We start from the raw sequence: 6,956 nt of genomic DNA, 5'->3' as shown, positions 1-6,956 counted from the left end.
GGTGGCCATCTTCATCATCCCGGCGCTCTCCATGACGAGGAGGGAGTAGTTCTCCCTCGGGGCTGAGGGTATGTACCAGTAGCTATGTGTTTGATCTCTCTCTCTCTCGTGTTCTTGAGATGATACGATCTTGATGTATCGCGAGCTTTGCTATTATAGTTAGATCTTATGTTTCTCCTCCCCCTCTTCTCTCTTGTAATGAATTGAGTTTTCCCATTGAAGTAATCTTATCGGATTGAGTCTTTAAAGACTTGAGAACACTTGATGTATGTCTTGCCGTGGATATATGTGGTGACAATGGGATACCACATGCCACTTGATGCATGTTTTGGTGACCAACTTGCGGGTTTCGTGACATTGGGAACCTATGCATAGGGGTTGGCACACGTTTTTGTCGTGATTCTCCAGTAGAACTTTGGGGCACTCTTTGAAGTCCTTTGTGTTGGATGAATAGATGAATCTGAGATTGTGTGACACATATCGTATAATCATACCCACGGATACTTGAGGTGACATTGGAGTATCTAGGTGACATTAGGGTTTTGATTGATTTGTGTCTTAAGGTGTTATTCTAGTACGAACTCTAGGGCTGTTTGTGACACCTATAGGAATAGCCCAACGGATTGATTGGAAAGAATAACTTTGAGGTGGTTTCGTACCCTACCATAATCTCTTCATTCATTCTCCGCTATTAGTGACTTTGGAGTGACTCTTTGTTGCATGTTGAGGGATAGTTATGTGATCCAATTATGTTAGTATTGTTGTGGGAACTTACACTAGCGAAAGTATGAACCCTAGGCCTTGTTTACCATCATTGCAATACCGTTTACGCTCACTTTTATCACTTGCTACCTTGCTGTTTTTACTATTTCAGATTACAAAAACTATTATCTACCATCCATATACCACTTGTATCACCATCTCTTCGCCGAACTAGTGCACCTATACAATTTACCATTGTATTGGGTGTGTTGGGGACACAAGAGACTCTTTGTTATTTGGTTGCAGGGTTGCTTGAGAGAGACCATCTTCATCCTACGCCTCCTACGGATTGATAAACCTTAGGTCATCCACTTGAGGGAAATTTGCTACTGTCCTACAAACCTCTGCACTTGGAGGCCTAACAACGTCTACAAGAAGAAGGTTGTGTAGTAGACATCAAGCTCTTTTCTGGCGCCGTTGCTGGGGAGGCTAGGTAAGTGAAGGTATATCTTTAGATCTTGCAATCGAATCTTTTTGTTTCTTGTTTTAGCACTAGTCTAGTTTATAAAAGAAAACTACCAAAAAATGGAATTGAGTTTGTCTCATACGCTTCACCTTTTTAATATCTTTCGTGAGTATGATGGAAAGGATAATTGTGCTCAAGTGCTAGAAGAAGAAATCTCTAAATTGTTTGGCACTAAATATGTGAATGATGAGCATGATTGCAATGTTGTTAGTATGAATTCCTTGAATATCCATGATGCTAATGATATGCAAAGCCACAAGCTTGGGGAAGCTATGTTTGATGAAGATGATATTTTTTGTCCCCCAAGTTTTGATGAGCAAATTTATTATGATGAAAGCATGCCTCCTATTTATGATAATTATATTGATGAAAGTGGAATTGGAGAGGTCATGACTTTATTTTGTGATGAATCCACTATTCCGGAAGAGGTTCCAATTGATTATGAGAACAAAGTTGCTATCTATGATGATTATTGTGATGACTTGTATGCTATAAAGAATAATGATATCCATGAAACTTGTCCTCATGATTTTAGTTTTCAATTGGATTATGCCTCACATGATAATTATTTTGTTGAGTTTGCTCCCACAATTATTCATGAGAAGAATTTTGCTTATGTGGAGAGTAATAAAATTTCTATGCTTGTAGATCATGAAAAGAATGCTTTAGGTGCTGGTTATATTGTTGAATTCATTCATGATGATACTGAAAATTATTATGAGGGAGGAATATATGCTTGTAGGAATTGCAATAATATCAAGTTTCCTCTCTATGTGCTTAAAATTTTGAAGCTATGCTTGTTTTACCTTCCTATGCAAGTTGATTATTGTTCCCACAAGTTGTTTGCTCACAAAATCCCTATGCATAGGAAGTATGTTAGACTTAAATTTGCTAGTCATATTCTTCATGATGCTCTCTTTATGTTTCAATTCTTATCTTTTATGTGAGCATCATTGAAATCATCATGCCTAGCTAGGGGCGTTAAACGATAGCGCTTGTTGGGAGGCAACCCAATTTTATTTTTGTTCCTTGCTTTTTATTCCGCTTTAGTAATAAATAATTCATCTAGCCTCTGTTTAGATGTGGTTTTATGTGTTTAATTAGTGTTTGTGCCAAGTAGAACCTTTGGGAAGACTTGGGGAAAGTCTTGTTGACCATGCTGTCAAAAACAGAAACTTTAGCGCTCACGAGAATTGATGCCATTTTTATTTGGAGAGTGCTATTTAGTTAATTCTTTTTGCATATGATTAATAGATAAATTCCTCAGGTCCAGAAATTTATTTTAGAATTTTTGGGGTTCGATAAGTATACGTTTGATCCATATTACTACAGGCTGTTCTGTTTTTGACAGATTCTGTTTTTCGTGTGTTGTTTGCTTATTTTGATGAATCTATGGCTAGTAAAAGAGTTTATAAACCATAGAGAAGTTGGAATACAGTAGGTTTAACACCAATATAAATAAAGAATGAGTTCATTACAGTAACTTGAAGTAGTGTTTTGTTTTCTTTCGCTAACGGAGCTTACGAGTTTTCTGTTAAGTTTTGTGTTGTGAAGTTTTCAAGTTTTGGGTAAAGATTCGATGGACTATGGAACAAGGAGTGGTAAGAGCCTAAGCTTGGGGATGCCCAAGGCACCCCAAGGTAATATTCAAGGACAACCAAGAGCCTAAGCTTGGGGATGCCCCGGAAGGCATCCCCTCTCTCGTCCACTTCCATCGGTAATTTACTTGGAGCTATATTTTTATTCACCACATGATATGTGTTTTGCTTGGAGCGTCTTGTATTATTTGTGTCTTTGCTTGTTAGTCTACCACAATCATCCTTGCTGTACACACCTTTTGAGAGAGCCTTGTATAAATTGAAATTTGTTAGAATACTCTATGTGCTTCACTTATATCTTTTGAGCTTGATAGTTTACTCTATGTGCTTCACTTATATCTTTTTGAGCATGATAATTTTTGCTCTAGTGCTTCACTTAGATCTTTTAGAGCACGGTGGTGGTTTGTTTTACAGAAACTTGATCTCTCATGCTTCACTTAGATTATTTTGAGAGTCTTAAATAGCATGGTAATTTGCTTAATGTTAATATACTTGGTATTCAAGATATGTGAAACTTTCTTTTTAGTGGGTTGAATACTAAGATAAGTTTGATGCTTGATAATTGTTTTGAGATATGGAGGTGATGATATCATTGTCATGCTAGTTGAGTAGTTGTGAATTTGAGAAATACTTGTGTTGAAGTTAGCAAGTCTCGTAGCATGCACGTATGATTAAAGTTGTGTAACAAATTTGAAGCATGAAGTGTACCTGGCTTGTGCATCCTTATGAGTGGCGGTCGGGGACGAGCGATGGTCTTTTCCTACCAATCTATCCCCCTAGGAGCATGCACTTAGTACTTGATTTTTGATGACTTCTAAATTTTTGCAATAAGTATATGAGTTCTTTTGACTAATGTTGAGTCCATGGATTATACGCACTTTTACCTTTCCGCCATTTGCTAGCCTCTTCGGTACCGTGCATTGCCCTTTCTCACATTGAGAGTTGGTGCAAACTTCGCCGGTGCATCCAAACCCCGTGATATGATACGCTCTTTCACACATAAACCTCCCTATATCTTCCTCAAAACAGCCACCATACCTACCTATCATGGCATTTCCATAGCCATTCCGAGATATATTGCCATGCAACTTCCATTGTCATCATCATGACATGCTTTACTTTTGTCATATTGCCATTGCATGATCTTGTAGTTGACATCGTATTTGTGGCAAAGCCACCATGCATTATTTTTCATACATGTCACTCTTGATTCATTGCACCATCCCAGTACACCGCCGGAGGCATTCATATAGCGTCATATCTTGTTCTAGTATCGAGTTGTAATCATTATGTTGTAATCAATAGAAGTGTGATGATCATCATTATTAGAGCATTGCCCAATCAAAAAATAGAGAGAAAGGCCAAAAAGAAAAAAAGAAAGGCCCAAAAAAGAGAGAAAATAAAAAGGGCAATGCTACTATCTCTTTTTCCACACTTGTGCTTCAAAGTAGCACCTTGTTCTTCATGTAGTGAGTCTCATATATTGTGCTTCAAAGTAGCACCATGATTTCATATAGTGAGTCTCATAAGTTGTCTTGTTCATACTATTGGGAATTTTTCATTATAGAACTTGGCTTGTATATTCCAACGATGGGCTTCCTCAAAATGCCCTAGGTCTTCATGAGCAAGCAAGTTAGATGCACATCCACTAGTTTTCTTTTGTTGAGCATTCTTAGCTCTAGTGCATCCGTTGCATGGCAATCCCTACTCCTTGCATTAACATCAATTGATGGGCATCTCCGTAGCTCATTGATTAGCCTCGTTGATGTGAGACTTTCTCCTTTTTTGTCTTCTCCACACAATCCCCATCATCATATTCTATACCACCCATAGTGCTATGTTCATGGCTCGCGCTCATGTATTGCGTGAAGGTTGAAAAAGTTTGAGATTATTTGAGTATGAAACAATTGCTTGGCTTGTCATCGGGGGTATAGAAGTTGGGAACATCTTTGTGTGACGAAAATGAAGCATAGCCTAACTATATGATTTTGTAGGGATGAACTTCCTTTGGCCATGTTATTTTGAGATGACATAATTGTTTGATTAGTATGCTTGAAGTATTATCATTTTTATGTCAATATGAACTTTTGTCTTGAACCTTTCGGATCTGAATATTCATACCATGATTAAGAAGATTTACATTGAAATTATGCCAAAGTATCACTCCGCATCAAAAATTCTCTTTTTATCATTTACCTACTCGAGGACGAGCAGGAATTAAGCTTGGGGATGCCTGATACGTCTCCAACCTATCTATAATTTTTGATTGCTCCATGCTACTTTATCTACTGTTTTGGACTATATTGGGCTTTATTTTCCACTTTTATATTATTTTTGGGACTAACCTATTAACCGGAGGCCCAGCCCAGAATTGCTATTTTTGGCCTATTTTAGTATTTCGAGGAAACAGAATATCAAACGGAGTCCAAATGGAATGAAACCTTCGGGAACGTGATCTTCTCACCGAACATGATCCAGGAGACTTGGACCCTACTCCAAGAAGTTTCCGGGGAGGTCACGAGGGTGGAGGGCGCGCCCCCCTGCCTCGTGGGCCCCTTGGAGCTCCACCGACGTGCTTCTTCCGCCTATATATCTCCATATACCCTAAAAACATCAGAGAGCACAATAGATCGGGAGTTCCGCCGCCAGAAGCCTCCGTAGCCACCAAAAATCAATCGGGACCCTGTTCCGGCACCCTGCCGGAGGGGGGAACCCTCACCGGTGGCCATCTTCATCATCCCGGCGCTCTCCATGACGAGGAGGGAGTAGTTCTCCCTCGGGGCTGAGGGTATGTACTAGTAGCTATGTGTTTGATCTCTCTCTCTCTCGTGTTCTTGAGATGATACGATCTTGATGTATCGCGATCTTTGCTATTATAGTTGGATCTTATGTTTCTCCTCCCCCTCTTCTCTCTTGTAATGAATTGAGTTTTCCCCTTGAAGTAATCTTATCAGATTGAGTCTTTAAAGACTTGAGAACACTTGATGTATGTCTTGCCGTGGATATCTATGGTGACAATGGGATACCACGTGCCACTTGATGTATGTTTTGGTGACCAACTTGCGGGTTTCGTGACATTGGGAACCTATGCATAGGGGTTGGCACACGTTTTCGTCGTGATTCTCTGGTAGAACTTTGGGGCACTCTTTGAGGTCCTTTGTGTTGGATGAATAGATGAATCTGAGATTGTGTGACGCATATCATATAATCATACCCACGGATACTTGAGGTGACATTGGAGTATCTAGGTGACATTAGGGTTTTGATTGATTTGTGTCTTAAGGTGTTATTCTAGTACGAACTCTAGGGCTGTTTGTGACACCTATAGGAATAGCCCAACGGATTGATTGGAAAGAATAACTTTGAGGTGGTTTCGTACCCTACCATAATCTCTTCGTTCGTTCTCCACTATTAGTGACTTTGGAGTGACTCTTTGTTGCATGTTGAGGGATAGTTATGTGATCCAATTATGTTAGTATTGTTGTGGGAACTTACACTAGCGAAAGTATGAACCCTAGGCCTTGTTTACCATCATTGCAATACCGTTTACGCTCACTTTTATCACTTGCTACCTTGCTGTTTTTACTATTTCAGATTACAAAAACTATTATCTACCATCCATATACCACTTGTATCACCATCTCTTCGCCGAACTAGTGCACCTATACAATTTACCATTGTATTGGGTGTGTTGGGGACACAAGAGACTCTTTGTTATTTGGTTGCAGGGTTGCTTGAGAGAGACCTTCTTCATCCTACGCCTCCTACGGATTGATAAACCTTAGGTCATCCACTTGAGGGAAATTTGCTACTGTCCTACAAACCTCTGCACTTGGAGGCCCAACAACGTCTACAAGAAGAAGGTTGTGTAGTAGACATCAGGCGTGGTCCTCTCCTCCTTACCTCTTCATTCTTCTCCTCCACTCCACCTCTCCTCCACTCCATCTCCTCCTCTCCTCCACTCCATCTTCCCTTCTCTCCTCCACCATACTACCCTCCTCCTCTCCGACGACCTCCTCCTCCTCCTCTCCGGCGACCTCCTCCTCCTCTCCGGCGACCTCCTCCTCCCTCCTCTCCTCCCCTCCCCTCCCCTCACGGTTTCTCCTCCCTCCTCTTCGGTGAGCTCCTCC

This window comes from Triticum dicoccoides, chromosome 7A (genome assembly GCF_002162155.2).
Source record: "Triticum dicoccoides isolate Atlit2015 ecotype Zavitan chromosome 7A, WEW_v2.0, whole genome shotgun sequence".
Taxonomy (NCBI): domain Eukaryota; kingdom Viridiplantae; phylum Streptophyta; class Magnoliopsida; order Poales; family Poaceae; genus Triticum; species Triticum dicoccoides.
Note: the sequence above shows the minus strand (reverse complement) of the source record.